The sequence below is a fragment of the Biomphalaria glabrata genome, chromosome 2, assembly GCF_947242115.1.
Source record: "Biomphalaria glabrata chromosome 2, xgBioGlab47.1, whole genome shotgun sequence".
In the NCBI taxonomy this organism is placed as follows: Eukaryota; Metazoa; Mollusca; class Gastropoda; family Planorbidae; genus Biomphalaria; species Biomphalaria glabrata.
Genome location: NC_074712.1, coordinates 4,926,188 through 4,941,948, shown reverse-complemented (window position 1 = coordinate 4,941,948; position 15,761 = coordinate 4,926,188). Strand labels below are relative to the sequence as shown.

General features: G+C 34.8%; 1 long non-coding RNA gene across 1 annotated transcript; it reads left to right on the top strand.

Annotated features, from left to right (window-relative positions):
- The first annotated feature begins 1,273 nt into the window (after positions 1-1,273).
- Positions 1,274-2,954, top strand: LOC129924443 (uncharacterized). Its single transcript, XR_008776383.1, has 3 exons — positions 1,274-1,399; positions 1,752-1,820; positions 2,184-2,954. It is a non-coding gene; the product is annotated as an uncharacterized LOC129924443 (long non-coding RNA).
- The last annotated feature ends 12,807 nt before the right edge of the window (positions 2,955-15,761 follow it).

The following is a 15,761-nucleotide window of genomic DNA, read 5'->3' as shown; positions in this document are numbered from 1 at the left end:
CTACATCTATAATCATAGTACCCTATATTTAGTCAATATAGTCAAGTCAAGATAGTGGAACGTAAACTCGAAGGCTTAATACAATACAGTATGAGTCTATGAGTTAGTATAAGATCTAATTATTTTGTTACTTTGTATGTGACAGTATGTCAATGTCTCAATTAAAATAATTAATATCATCATTTTAAATATTTAAAAAGTAGACATAGATTTTTATTATATTATAAATAGATAGATAAGATCTACATATAATTTTACAAACTTTAGAAATGATTGATTTTATTTTTTATTGATAAGCCTTCTAGACTAGATTGTCTAGATCTAGCATCTCTAGCTAGACTCTAACATGTAGATTATAGATCTTTGAATTGGATCGATATTCACCTTCCTAAATTGTCTCTAAAGTATGTAGCTGATTTGAGAGGCCCAACGAGGCAAGACGAGTCTATTAGTACTATGTCTCTTGATCTATCTAGTAGGCCTACTAAGCTAGTGCATTAGCCATAGTGTAGTCAAATCTTGACAACTAGTCTTGTAGATCTAAGCTTCTAGAATAATTAGATTTAGTTCCAGTTTAGATTTAAAATATAAAAGTTTTTACTACCTAAAATACTAAATCTACTGATCTAAATTCTAGATATATAGATCCAGTTCAGATTAGATATAAAAATATTCCACTAGCTAAAATTCTAAATCTACTGATCTATACTTAATATGTTAGATATTATATGACATCTACAAAAATTATTATTAAGATATAATTATAGATTCTAGACTAGTTATATATGTACATAAAATATATAAATAAAAGATAAAATTTATGCAGGCCTAGGTCCCATAAATTTATAATTGATCCAGATCTATCAGTAAAAGTTACCTTCGATTGGCAGTTTTAGCCAATCTAATCTATACAAGACAATTTATAATCCATGCCTTGCCTACACCCCATATATATTAAATAATAGTTTCCATTCCATGCCATACCCATGAGTTCATGAAATAATAAATAATGTGGTGTCAAGTTGGATCTATCCCCTGAAATTCAGTACTTTAATATAAATTTCACATATCTAGTTAATTATTTGCTATGACACTCTGATAAACTTGGTCTTGTGTGATACATATATGTTTCTTATCAGATTTAATTAATGAAGTTTTGGTGCATTTTAACCAGTAATAAGGCTACAAAAGTAGCATCAGGTGTATTCTAACCATTGGTATTTTTCCTGGCAACATTTCTATTCTAGTCTGTGATAAATTATAAATAAAAAAAAATGTTTGTAATGTTTCACTTATTAACAAGTAGAACCATGGCAACCAGTTCTGATGATGTACCAGAATGGCTCAAGGATCATACTTATACTATTTCTACTCTCTGGGCATCCATTCAATATTTAATGTAAGTACTACTATACAATTTTTATTTTAGTTATCTAATAGATGTTTTATGAATTGTGTGATTTTCATGGTCAAGAAACATCCAAATATCTGGGATAGAATTTAACATTTTTCTCTAGTTTTTTTTTTTTTATTTATAACACTCTTAAGCACATTCATCTTTCATGAATGCCTAATATACCTTGGCTGTTGTGCAGGCCATTCCTTTACAATAAACTGTTAGATGAAATTAGGCAAAATTGTCTGATAATTTGTATGTTTGATACAACAACGTTTTCAATTTAATAATATTATTTTTTAATTTTAATGTTTTCAAAAGAAATTAACCAATATGCGTAATTGTATAATTACAGTTATGTTTGGAAATGCAAGAAAAAGGCATGCATTCCTGAAAAGTCAATGATTGGTTGCACCTCTTAAAGGTAAGGAACTGCAGTTTTTCCCATGTACTTTTCTCATAAGCTGAAGTACTTGTATTTTTGAAAAACTAGTTTTCCATGAAAATGTAAATCATAATATATGTTATAGTTGCTTTTAGATTAGTTCAATGTGCATCAAATTAACTGAACATCTGCCTTCACTTATAGTAATAATTCATAACTATTAAGGTCAGGGCCATGTCTACACATTAACGCAGTAGCTCCTTTTAGGTACAGACTATTTTTAGAATGGCAAAATTATATAACTATACTTAATAACATATATACGTTTAGCATGGTCAACACATATGTCACACATATTTTTTTATTTTTTTTTTAAATCCTTTTATTTATTTTTATAACTAGATAACTTTCTGTTATGAGAAAAGATGAGATTCTTGGACTCCTGCATAGCACCACCAGAAAGGAAAATCCCATCATGTTGCAAAATAAAAGTCTTAGACCAATTTTAATTTAAGATATATATATTATACTGTAAGCTGTATACATATTTATGTATATCCTGTCATTCAGCCAACAGGTTTGGATTTAGTATTTCTTTAAATCTGTTTGATATTGTACTTGAAAACTATTAATCTGAGCCCCATTAAAACAAGAGGGAGTGCAGTGGATGAGTGGTAAGGGAAATTTTACTTTTTTAAAATTAAAATAAGAATCTAACAAAAGTAAACATATAAAATATGGTGCATTCTCCTTAAAACTAAAACCTGGTGCAAAGGTTTAAAATGTTGGCAAAAAAAAAAGCAACATCAATTAAATATTCTTAATTCCCTTTGCAAAACTTACTGAGAAGAACATGCATGTTGTTCCCTCATAAGTTTCTTGACAGAGGAAATCTTGTTTATATTAGATTTGAATTAAGCAAATTAAGAAAAAAATTATAATCATTATTTCAAATGGTTGTATCTAAACCTTATGAATTATTTTTCAGTTATAAGTATATTGAAATGAATGGATAATCATGAAATTGTTAAATAATTGCTGCTATCATTCCATTGACCATAACTTTTTTTTAAATTAATTTCAAAATGATTTTTTTCAAGCAGAGTTCACATAGATCTTGAGTGAAATTTTTCTTTTTTTGACTAATGCTTCAATTTTATTGTATCATTAGTTTTTTATTTTTATTACCCAGAATATTTAAAAAATGAGTACACTATTGTCATGTAATAATGTAACTTGGTATTCACACATCAAAATAAGCTATAATCTTTAGGCCATATAGATTTGTATCAATATAAATTAACTTGCTGAAATACATTGTAAATGTATTATATTGTTTGGATAAGAATAAAGTTTTTCTGTAAACAATTATTGTTCAAGATTTGTTGATGCTCCTGCTTAATAAATTATATATACAGGTCATTAGTTTTAACACACTACTGACACAAGAAAAACTGGTCGCCCCCACTTCCATTACATAGATGTAATAAAACGTGACCTCAAATCAGTGAACATCAATACTGACAATTGGGAAGACATAGCTTTAGACCGCAACAGATGGAGAGACAGTGACCAAGAAAGCTATGGACAGTGAAAGTACATAGGTCTCAGCTCAGGAAGAAAAACGTACAATCCGAAAAACGGCCAGCTCCTCTACCACCGAAGCAAAAGCCACCTTAACCTGTGCTATCTGTGGACGGGAGTGTCTCCAAAATAGGGCTCCACAGCCACATGAGGAAGTGTGCTCTGAGATGAAACCTTAGTCTTTCTACGACTGAAGGAGGCCAATGATGATGATACAGGTCATTAGTTTTAACACGTCTGATAATAAATGACAGTACAAGTTATTGAATGAAAATTTTTCATTATTTCAGGTGCTTTAGGCCTACATCAATGTGAGGTACCAGTACTTTGATTGTGTCATATAACAATTTAAAGCAACATTTTGAAATGAATAGTGTGTAGAATGGACAGTAAATACATTTAAGTGATGGGCTGTGATCTACATGAATTGAGAGCTGATCATGTATTGAATTTGTGTTTTTGATCTTTACTTCAAGTAAATGTTAATGAACAATTAATTTTTAATGAATAAATAATTTAAAAATAAATACAAAGAAACCATAAACATCTACTTTATTTTAATAATTTTTTTTCATCAGAACAGAATTTCCAACTTTGCATTCTTAAAATAAAATATAATTTATTTAGAGTAGAGTCAGAACACAAAATCATAGTTTTGAAATTAAGTAAATTAAGCTAAGCTGTGATTTCTTATAAACATTTGTATATAGACTACACACAATTTAATTATTATTTTTCATCAAATTGCAGGAACTAGTACATGTACTTATGCATATTTGACAATAAAAAACCTTAGTCAATGAAATAGTAATACTAGTAAATGAGATAAAAGTAAACTAAATATCATCAATGCTATTGAAGCCACACTTGTTTCTTTTTATCTTGTTTGGTGGACTGCAATTAAAGTTGCTATTAATTTTACTGATCGTCTTAGCTGAAATGCCAGTGTCGTCTCTTTGAATCCTAAGTTTATTTTCTTGGTTACTGGAAGTTCAGATGTTTGGAGTTTCATTTTAAACACCTATACTTTCCGAAATGGCCTTCCGATAGGCAAAACCTATTTGCCTAACATGTCATATGCACATAAAGAGGTACCACAGAAATGCTTTAAAGACAAGCTTAGTCTTTGCTTTAACTGACATAGAATAAGAGAGCACCTGGTTGCATACAGTTTCAAAACGAGACAGCTGGAGGTCACTTACAAAGGTGTGGTATACACCAATGAAAATTAATTGCCGAGGGTAGACGGCAAAAAGAAAAAAACAACTGATTCTACCACAGGTGGACAATGGTTATGCCTGTGCTCAGTGTGGCATAATATGTAGGTCACAGCTGGGGCTGAGTAGCCACTGGAAACATAGCATTCCTCATAAGTCTTCGGAATCAAAGACAAGCCTATCATTTTTGTAGAATAGTTTGTAGCTTCTGTAAATGCATGAAATGCCGTCATAAATGACACAAGTCCTCTGTGAGTTTGATCATAGTTTGATGGATTATAAACATCTTACTTCTTTGCCTTATATTAAATGGTCCTTCTGTCTGTTCCACTAGGTACTTGTGTTTATCTAAATATAATTGATATATCGTAACATATACTCAAAATAAAAACTAGAATCTCTGCAACTGGTTTACAAGTCAGAAGTCATCAATAACACTTGCCATTTAAAAAAAAACAACAATTTAGATTACTGATTAGTCAAATTAGTGACTGATTATTCGATTCATTTAGGCCTATAATTTTTTTTATGTGAATATATAATGATTATTAATGATCCTTTAAACTTTGTGACTTTACTAGTAGATCTATACTTTGGAGTAGACTTGTTTGTTGAGCTAAAGTCGGACGTACACATTGAATTTTACTGTGATCTAGTAATCATCTAGTCAAATGTAGTGATCTACGTAACTAGTACTAGATTTTACTAGATGTAGAGTCTAGGGTAGTAGAGAGAGTAGGCCTATCTGTCATATCGTGATCAGTAGGTGGCTGAAGTTTTATAAATCTATTCCATGACAAAAACCCTGGCTAGATTTATATCTACTGGTCTAGACATCTAGATCTAACTAGAATTAAACTAGAAAACTGAATTAGAGAAGTAGCTTTCTGGATCTAGAACTAGAATCTATATATTACTAATATTAGATCTAGTTGCGTCAAACGCTTAATTTTTGGTTTTTGTTTTTAATAAATGCACATAAAATACATTGTATTTTGGCAATAAAAATACCCAGTTGGTAGTCAAGTAATTCTAATAATTAATGAATGACTCTATCAGTATTTGTTTTAGATCTATCAGATTCATATGACTTATTATTTATACTTATTTTATATCATTCGTCCAAGAAAATCTAGCTCTAGATCTATTTCATTTTAGATTAGGCTATAGTTATTTTTTTTTTTGTTTTTGTCATTTTATTTAGGCTACAATATTATCAAGATTAACTTTTTCTTTGTTTCCCACGAGACGTGTATGCCTATAGCCTAGTCCTTTCGATAATAAAAAAAAACGATTAGAAATGCGTAGCTTGGAGTGTCAAAACTGTATTATTATTATTTTTATTTCGTGCAATTTAGTATATCGTAACAAATACGCATTTAGCGGAACGGTAGACAGGTCTTCATCCAGATTTAGTGTAAATAAACCAAACACAGAAACACTGAAAGATTGTATTTTCGGAATTTAGATTCTATTTTTTGGAAAATAAGTGGCATTTTATAGGGTGATCGAAAAAAATAACTTTTGTGACGATCTCTTATTCAGGGAAATTGTATCTATTTTATCAGATAGTCAGAAAATGGATAAAGTTTTTACAGATCTAATAAAATATAGTGTGGGGAAGTTTTACTCTCAATGAAGGTCAATCCAAGTGGCTCTCGGAGTAAATTTCTTCTTTGGCATCCTCATCGATTTTTCAAATTGGTATGGTGCGCGAAAAAAGATGCGCGACGGCACTTCGACTCTCTTTGTCTTTGTAAAAAACTCGAAGCTGGTGTTCCATTAGTATAGTTCCATGGTCCAACCAACTACTACATTTACCCAAAAATGTTTTATAGTTTTTTTTTTTAAGAGAAAAAAATCTATTTAAGTATGCATATAAGTAAAACATAATTTAAAACAACAATTAATATATAGGTTTTCATATTATCTTTTGAACTGCATTGACAAAAGCTACGCATAGAACACTTAACTAAAGGAATTTTTTTATGGAAATATTTTTTTGTTTGTTTTTAGGATTTCAATAAGAGATTTACCTTTTATAAAATAATTAGATCAATTAGATAATCATTATAAGGCATCAGTTAGGCCAGGTTCACGTCTAACTTTGCATTCACTTTCACCTATCCTTTGGTCTGCTGGACCGCTGGGGCACCACACAAGATCTGTCAACCTTCTTTCTCCATTATTATCTCTCATTTGTCTTTGATAGAATTTAATTCTGATGTTCATTCTGAAAATATTGAAGCCTGCCTGGGTGGACCACTTCGGGGGGCTGATTTTTAGTTTGCGTTTCCACCCGAACTATCATTGTAACTTTGTTACAGTCGTAGTGAAAAGTGATGCGAGTATAGAAACGTGCGAATACAAGCTAATAAAAGTAACATTCAACAGGGGCGTAGATATGAATTTTTCATCGTTTGGGGGCCCGGGAGCTTGACTTCTTTGGGGGCTCCTGCAATTTGCGTAATATTTAATTTTTAATGTAAAAACACGAATTTAGGGGGCCCCTTCTGGTGGGGCGGGGCAAGGGGGGATTTTCACATTCTTTCCCATTCCTCCTCACCTCACACCTTAACTAGGCAACTGCGTTCAAAAGTAGAAAGCTGAATACTGTGCTGACATGATAAACTATTATTAACAGTATGATTTGAAAAGTAAAACTCCCAAGTTTACCTAGAGGTCTATAGGGCAGATGATGTTTCTGTGGTCCACTGTTAATGTTATATGGCCAGACTAAACACCCAGTAGAGGCGCCCAAGGATCCCAAAATTAAAAATCCCTGTCTTCACCAGGATTCGAACCCGGCACTCCTGGTTCTAAAGCCCTTAACTGCTCAGCCAACGCGCCTCTATTTTTTTTTGTTTTACCTAAAACAATATTTGAATTTTAATTTTTCTATTGGTTGATTTTTAAGTTTCGCTCAGGAAGAAAATAACTATCTATATTGCTATAACTAACATCGACAGCTGTTTGAAAGAGAAACCACTTTAATTCAAAATGATACTTTATAACGAGTGTTTTTATATGTATCGTATTAATAGACCAAAGTTTATTTTAAGGATATCTCTTGCATAAAATAACAAGAACAAAGAGATACGGGCAGCCTGTATTGAAGTTTTAATTAAAACAAGAAAAATATTTTAAAAATATATTTTTAAATATAAAAAGGTTACAAAGACAGTTTGTGTGGAAACACAAACTCAAAATCGGCCCCCGAAGTGGTCCACCCAGGCAGGCTTCAATATTTTCAGAAAGAACATCCGAATGAAATTATATCAAAGACAAATGAGAGATAATAATGGAGAAAGAAGATTGACAGATCTTGTGTACTGCCTCAACGGTCTAGCAGATCAAAGGATAGGTGCAAGTGAATGCAAAGCTAGATGTGAACCTGGCCTAACTAGTTTCCCTTTCAGACCTTGTGGTCTATAGGCCAGATGATGTAAAGTTCATCTGTTTTTGTGGCCTACGGTTAACGAGGGTGTCATGTGGCCAGCACAACGACCAACCGCCTTTACATAATTTTTTTACTATTCGGCAATATTCGGCTCCGGCAAAATATCAAAAAGTACTACCCGGTGCATCCCTAATGTATAGTAGTCATATAATTTCACAAAACATTTATCAATTCTTAGGTCAGACTACAAATAATAGATCAAGACGATGGTGTCGAAGCCCGACAGAGAGAAATTTAGTTCTCTTGATTGATTAAAATGTTGACGCTGAAGACGGAAATAGACTTGATTAGAGACCTTAATAGAATGCCTAAACACTGACTTTCGAAGTTTCAAATTTGTAGGCAGTTCTGACCAATAGCACGCCACAGGTCTGTAAATAATGAGCTGTACTTGTCAGGAGAATGCGTTTCTGCAGTGAAAAAAGCAAGAAAACGCTTATGGAGTCGTGGCTTCGCCCCGAACTTCACCAGAGAACCTTATAGCGCTGCCCCAGTTGTTTTGTTTTTCGCCGAAGGTTGAGAAATGCTGCTTTTTTTATTCTCATATATATATATATATGTGTGTGTGTGTGTGTGTGCGCGCGCGTGTGTGTGTGTGTGCACGTTTATGCGTAGGGTTAGGGTTTACTGGGCGTTAGGGTTAGGGTTTGGAAAAAAAATCGCTCCCCCCCCACTCTAAAGTTCTGGATCCGCTAGTGGCCTGAGAGGATCAATTCTTCTCTTGCGAAAACCCTGGACAGAAACCCTGTTGTATTGCGTAGTGCTTTCATGTCAGCATACAGGTCGAGAATGTTTACCAGACATGTCGAGGCGGAGTTGAGCAAGTCTGGGGCAGTCAAACTGAATATGAGGCTTTTTCCCCGCAGCGGGGGCACGTGAATCGAAATTTGGCCATAGTCGTGAGAAATATATGTCCTGCACTGTGCTCAGGCCTGGACAGCCTCCACCACAGGGAAGTGCGGTCAGTGCGCCTTATGCGCTACCAAACTCCACGGGCTTTTTGGGATTTGTCCCAGCTCTCAAACCACTTTTCCTTTTCGTTTTTTTTTTAAATTATTGCCAGAGCATGATGGAAAACTTACAGCCTTTTTAGTGGGTGGAATTTGCCCTCCTGTATTACAGGTTTTGAGTCAGTGACCACAAAAATATGTGTTGCCCTCAAATGTCCCTCTACGAGTTGAGAGTCAATATTTTTTAAGGCTTCACAGACTGCCATATCCTGCAAACACTACCACATGGCCCAAAGATTTCGACAGAGTCAGAGCCAAGAAAGTCGATGTAGGCTCCATAGACTGCTCTTCCAGAATCTATCGATGCCGACCCATACGTGTATGCAAAAATGAAACTAGCCTCGAAGGCGTTAATAATCTCCAGTGCTAAAATTTGAAGATCGTCAGATGAGCAACTTAGCTTAGTGGCATTAGGGTCTCCTAGATTCAATGGTATGTCTGGGGTCCGACACCAAGGGGTAAGGGGATGAAAACGTTGAATATTTTGTCGGTTAATGGAGAGGCCAGCTTTATCAGATAGTCTAGTGGCATGATGCATAAAAGACTGCATCTGGATAAGTATTCTGCATCTCCAACCATCCACTAGTTTTCTAGCTGGGAGATGTTCATCCAGCCTTTTATACCGCTCAAAGTAGGTCAGTACTAACCTTTTTCTCCTAATGTTTAGTTGACCTACATTAGCCATTATTTCAGCCTCATTTACTGGCCTAGTTCTAAAAATTCCACAGACAAATCTTAGTGCTTTAGGAGTGTATTTTATCAAGTTGTTCAGGAGCTGTCATAGAGCCATAGATTTGCAAAGGTATGTTGTAGTCTATCTGTAATCGGACTGCTCCTAAATACATTGTGTTTACACATTTTTAGTTTGCGATCTAAAGTTACACCAAGGTACCTGGGTAGCTTTTCCATGCTGAGAGCCACTCCGTTAAGGAAGAGCTTGAAAAGTTGCCCAAGAATGCCAGTCCCAAGCGTGAACAGAAAACAGACCATTTTGGAGATGTTTATTTCTAGCCTCCATTTTTGTGTGTATGAGCAGAGCGTATGGAGATCTTCTTGTAACACTTTTTGAATAGAGGTTGCGCTCCTTCCGATTTACAAAGGACAATATCATCAGCATATAGCAGCTTTTGTCATTTTAGCTGAGCCTGTAGGTCGTTTATGAAGGCCGTGAAAAGGACGCATGACATTACGGAGCCTTGGTGGGAGGTCATGCTCAAGGGTCATTTCCCCTGAGACTTCTCCGTGCATCCTTGTTCTTATTGTACGCTCTTGTAGGAAGTCTCTGATCCAGAAATATATCCGTCCCCGCACCCCCACGGCTCTTATCTTATGAAGCAAACAGGGCCGCCATACTTTATCATATAACTGTTTTATGTCAACGAAGACTGCGTATGTGCTTTCGGTCCTTAGGAATCCATCTGCTACGCTCTGAACAAAGATGATGATTTGGTCTATAGCGGACATTCCAGCCATGAAATCAGCCTGTTCCGGAGCTATAAAACAGCTACCCTCAAGGTACCAAACCAGACTCTCATTTACAATTTTTTCAGCCATCTTTCCCACACAAGATGTGAGTAAGATGGGCCTGTAGACTCAGCAGTGGAAGCATCTTTCCCCTTTTTTTGGTATAGGAATAATGGTGGCACGTTTCCAGGCCCTGGGCAGATGACTATCTGCCCAGAATCTATTTACAAATGCTAAGAGCACGGCCCTTCTTTGCCCCCCTACATGCGTGAGCATTTTGGGCGGCCCATGAGCCTTTTTGAGTGGCATTTCCTGATGGCAGCATTAAGCTCGCCTATCGAGGAGAGGGAGTTCATTGTTCCCTCATCACTGTCGGTCTGTGGTTCCTTTTGGTCATTTTTTTTCATCAGCTTTGCGAGCTTTATCAATGGCTTTGGACATTGGAGACTTCTTGGCAGCCTTGTTGATTTTGGCAAATATTTCTTCAACAAGGTGGCAATTTTCTTCTTTGATAAAATGGTTCTCCCACAGAGTGAAGATAATGGGGTTGCTGTTTTCGTACGCCCAGCGTTTTTGAGATTTCTCAGAAGACTCCAGCCTTAGAGCTATCTTTTAGGTGTTCTCGTTTTTCTCTGTTTACAGAAGTTTTTACTAGTAGAGTGAGAGTGTTATATTTCTTCCTGTGAGTTGGATTGTTTGTGTTGTTTTGGAACTTTTCCGAGCCGTAACAAGTTTGTTTATTTCAGCTGTCCATAAGTTCTTGAATTTTTTACAAGGGTAAGTCCGAGAAATAAACTTTTTAGCTATGCCCAGGATAGCTGCTGTTAGTTTATGGTATACAAGATCGACATAGCTAGATTCTAAATAAATTTTTTCAAAGGCATCGTCGACAGCTGCCATGTATCCTTCCCAATTAGCTTTACTAAAGCACCACTTTCGTAGCTCTTTAGTGGTCTCAGAGATGATATTAGAAAGAGTGGCAGTCAGTAATATTGGAAGGTGGTTACTACCAATATCGCCTAGTACTTGATAAGTTATGAAAGATTCCAAGTTAGCAGAGACTAAAGAAAGATCTGGTCGTGATAGTGAACCCTAAGAGTAGGAGGAGAGTGTTTTATTTTGCACAAGAAAAAGGTTAGTAAATTGCACAGGTCATTACCTTTTTTACCCGACAGATCAGTGACATCATAGCCCCAGGAAGGTGAATGGGAATTTAGGTCTCCAGCTATGATAGTGTTTCTTTGACATCTAAATCCAGTTCTTGTTTAGGTGGATTATAAACATTAATGCACCTAAAGCATCTATTATTTTTCCAAATGTCTAACACCAAAGTGTCTATCCGCATCTGACTTAAGTTTGTGGGCAGTTTCTTATGCGACCAGAGCATTAGCCACCAATGTAACTAGGCCTCGGCAGTCCCCACAGGAGCAGCGGAAAACCGAGTACCCGGGTATTGAGATCCTTTTTTTTTTACCCTAACCCTAACCATGCCATCCAATTGATTTTTTTTTAAATATTTCACGTCATGATCTCGTCAAACGAGGAACCTTCAAGGCTTTGTTCTTGTTGGTTTGATGTGTTTGCGGTTTCTGCAGCAATAGTTTAATGATGTGAAGATGCTAGTCTAACAATGGCCCTTTCCCATTTTTACGGGCTCATAAGGCAGAGTTCAACTGTATCTCAACTGTCGTGTAAATGCCAATAGATTAACGCCTTTTCAAGAATGTGTGAGAACAAGGTTACAAAGTTTGTGTGCAAACACAAATTCAAAAATCGGCAACCGAAATGGTCCATCAAGGCAGGTAAAAAGGCAGGTTTTAATATTTTTTAGAAAGAACATTAGAATGAAATTCTATCAAAGTTAAATGACAGAGAAGAATGGAGAAATAAGCTTGACAGATCTTGTGTGGTGTCCAGCAGACCAAAGAATATGTGAAATTGAATATACATAACGAATTTGCGAATGCTGCCGCTGCTTTTGGTATAAGAATACGTAGACATAGAAAAAAACAGAAGTCATATTTCAAAATGTATTCAGATTGCTGCTATCACATCAGGCAGCGCGACGAGTGGTACAAAAGTAAGGTAGTCTGCTTTCTCTTCCTAGCCACATGGTACGAACCCAATACTTAGGAAGTGTGATGATGTTGTATCTCTATTTTCTTCCATCAAACGTTTCAACTAGGGTGTGACGATTAGGGTGGTAAAAAAGATTGCATTTACCAGATGTTATCATCCATTTTTTCGTAGGAAATTAATCAAGGTGTACTCTGGCCGTAATTTAGAAATACGATAAGCAGGACTTTGTGCATTAGATTTTAGCTAGACTGCTAACAATCATATTAAAATTTACATTTTGTTTGAAGACAGTATTGTGGTTATTAAGTCTTTTTGGATGCACCTTATCCTCGTTTCCTTTTATTTATAACTAGCAATATGTTAACCCGCGGCCCTTCATTTGCGTATCACTTTCGATGTAGTTACTGAGAGTGTTTTGTAAATAATTAAATGAAATAATAATGTTAGAAGTAAGTAATCTTTTTTGAAATTATTATGTATAAAGTATAAGTTAATAAGTAGATCTAGACTTTCTAGATCTTGATATTTCTAGTAAGTAAGTATCATTTACATTGATGACAGAGATAGATAGTTTACCCAAGTGGAGAATGATTGTGTACAGATCTATATTCTAGACCTAGTTCTACTTATAAAATAAATAAGTTTTTGTTTGTATTTTTTTTCCATTATGTAAGCTATACGTAGACAAATAGTACCTACCAACAGAAATTACAACTTTTTCTGTATAATAGTGTAGATCTATAATTAGTAAAGATATATCTAGTTCTAGTATAAATCTCGCTATCTTGTTTACATTTTATAAAATGGTTGTAGATTTTAGATCTATTTTTAAAATGTGTATGTATTCTTAATTAAAAGTATAGTCAAACGTAAATTTTAGAGAGTAAAATATTGAACTCTCAATGATCTAAATATAACGCAAAATAGAGTTTATTCAATTTATTAGTCAAAAGCCAACATCTGTTTTTAATTTTATTTAGAGTCAAAATTCATGATCTCAATACGCGTTGCCTTGGTGAATACTGCAGTCGTGTAGGTGACAAAAAGCGATAAAATATATTTTATAATGAAATTGAACGCGTGAATATAATTGTTTATATAAAATTGTTAGTTTAATTGTATGTAGCTCTAGATTAAAAAATCTAAACAATTTAAATGCCACAGTAGTCTAGTCATGGCCGCCGCGAGGATTGTGGCCGCCTGCGTGCGAAATTAAAAAATGCCCCCTCTTTTTTTTTTTCTACAAAAAAAAAAAAATAAATTATTACGAACGAGCTGGACACTGTCCCAAAAAATCACACGGTAATTTAAATCAATGTTCGTAGATTTTTCCCTTTTTCCCTTTCATATTCGCACCGTTGTCATGCCCTCCAGATGTTTTATTTCCAATTTTAACTTTGCATTGTTTTCTATTACGACATTATAAAGTCCTTCTCCAGTTGAACCAGTCATTGGGCTAAACCCCCAGAAAATGTTCATGTATTGCGACATGAGGTATATAAGAAAAAAAGGCAATAATAGTAGGCCTAGTAATTTGTTAGGTATGAGACCTATCTGGTATACAATCTAATAGTAGGCCTAGTGATTTGTTCAGTATGAGACATACCTGGTGTGAAATCTAATAGTAGCTCTAGTGATTTGTTCGGTATGAGACATATCTAGTGTACAATCTAATAGTTGGCCTAGTGATTTGTTCAGTATGAGACTTATCTGGTGTACAATCTAATAGTAGGCCTAGTGATTTGTTCAGTATGAGACTTATCTGGTGTACAATCTAATAGTAGGCCTAGTGATTTGTTCGGTATGAGACTTATCTGGTGTACAATCTAATAGTAGTCCTAGTGATTTGTTCGCTATGAGACCTATCTGGTGTACAATCTAATGTTTTGTGAAAGTATTTATGTGCTTATATAATTTAAGGATTTTATTTTCTATTTCATTCAAATTTCGAAATTGCCTTTATTAATTGATACAAATACCCTTTGTGTGTGTGTGTGTGTCAAATAAACTATTTGTGGATCCTTTAAAAGTGAGACATTGCCGATAATAATTCATTCTATAAAGGATTGCCAAGGCCGCTTTTCAAAATCATGCATTCTTTAATGCGTTATATATGTTTTTTTTTTTAAAGCATTTAAAAAAAATTCTTTCTGTATTATATTCGTGTCTTTTCAGAATTAATATGACCCTAATCCTTTACTCCTTTTGTACCTGTAATGTCGCCTTTATTTATTTATTCCTACAAAAACCGACATGGATCATTTCTGCAGAATCATCTGATATACGCGAATTTGGAGGTGCCTACAAATTTATCCAACACACCACTACGACAAAATGAAGCAACTCAGCGCTGAGTATTTTTCTTGAATTGATTTAAGTTAATAATCCTAAGTAAAAGTCACTTACAAAGTTACTTGAAATAAAACACATTAAGGCAGTGTTTCTTTAACATTTCCGGATGGCGACCCCCTACATGACGAAATTTTCTTTTGAGCTCTCCTCCCCCATTTTTAGTACTTGGGGACCTTGATTGCGATGTAAAACTATTCGTTGTTTTTTTTTTGGAAATAATGTTGCCTACATAATTTTTAGGGCGTTGTATAAAGTTCTTTCTGAAGATAGAATTGAGCATTCGGCGGGTTTCCGCTCAAGTCGGCAAGGGGTCTGATTAGGTGGCCGGGTCCCGGCGCTGAGCGTATTCTGGAGTTATCTGCTTCAGAAATTCTTTCTCCTAGCATTTACACATTTTTCTTGTAATGAGAATAAAAAGTAAAAAAAAAAAGTAAAGTTCCCCTTTCAGACCCTGTGTTCTATAGGGCAGATGATGCAAAGGTCATCTGATTCTGTGGCCTGTGGTTAACGAGGGTGTCTTGTGGCCAACACAACGATCAACCGCCTTTAATTTTCCCCAACTAATGTCAGGTAGCCATTAGAGCTGGGTGGACTCATAGAATGAGACTCATAAGAATAAAGAATAAAAAAAAAAAGGGGCAACATTAATGAGTTTTCTTTTACAACGCACTAGTCATCCAAGTAAGAAAAAATAGTAATAAAGAGGCAGCCCTTGTCAATAGTATTTATTCTAGGTGAATATAGCATACGTACTTCTGTAATAGGCGTGATCTTTTTTTAAAGATCATCTTCGTGCTAAGTTAGACGTCTCTGT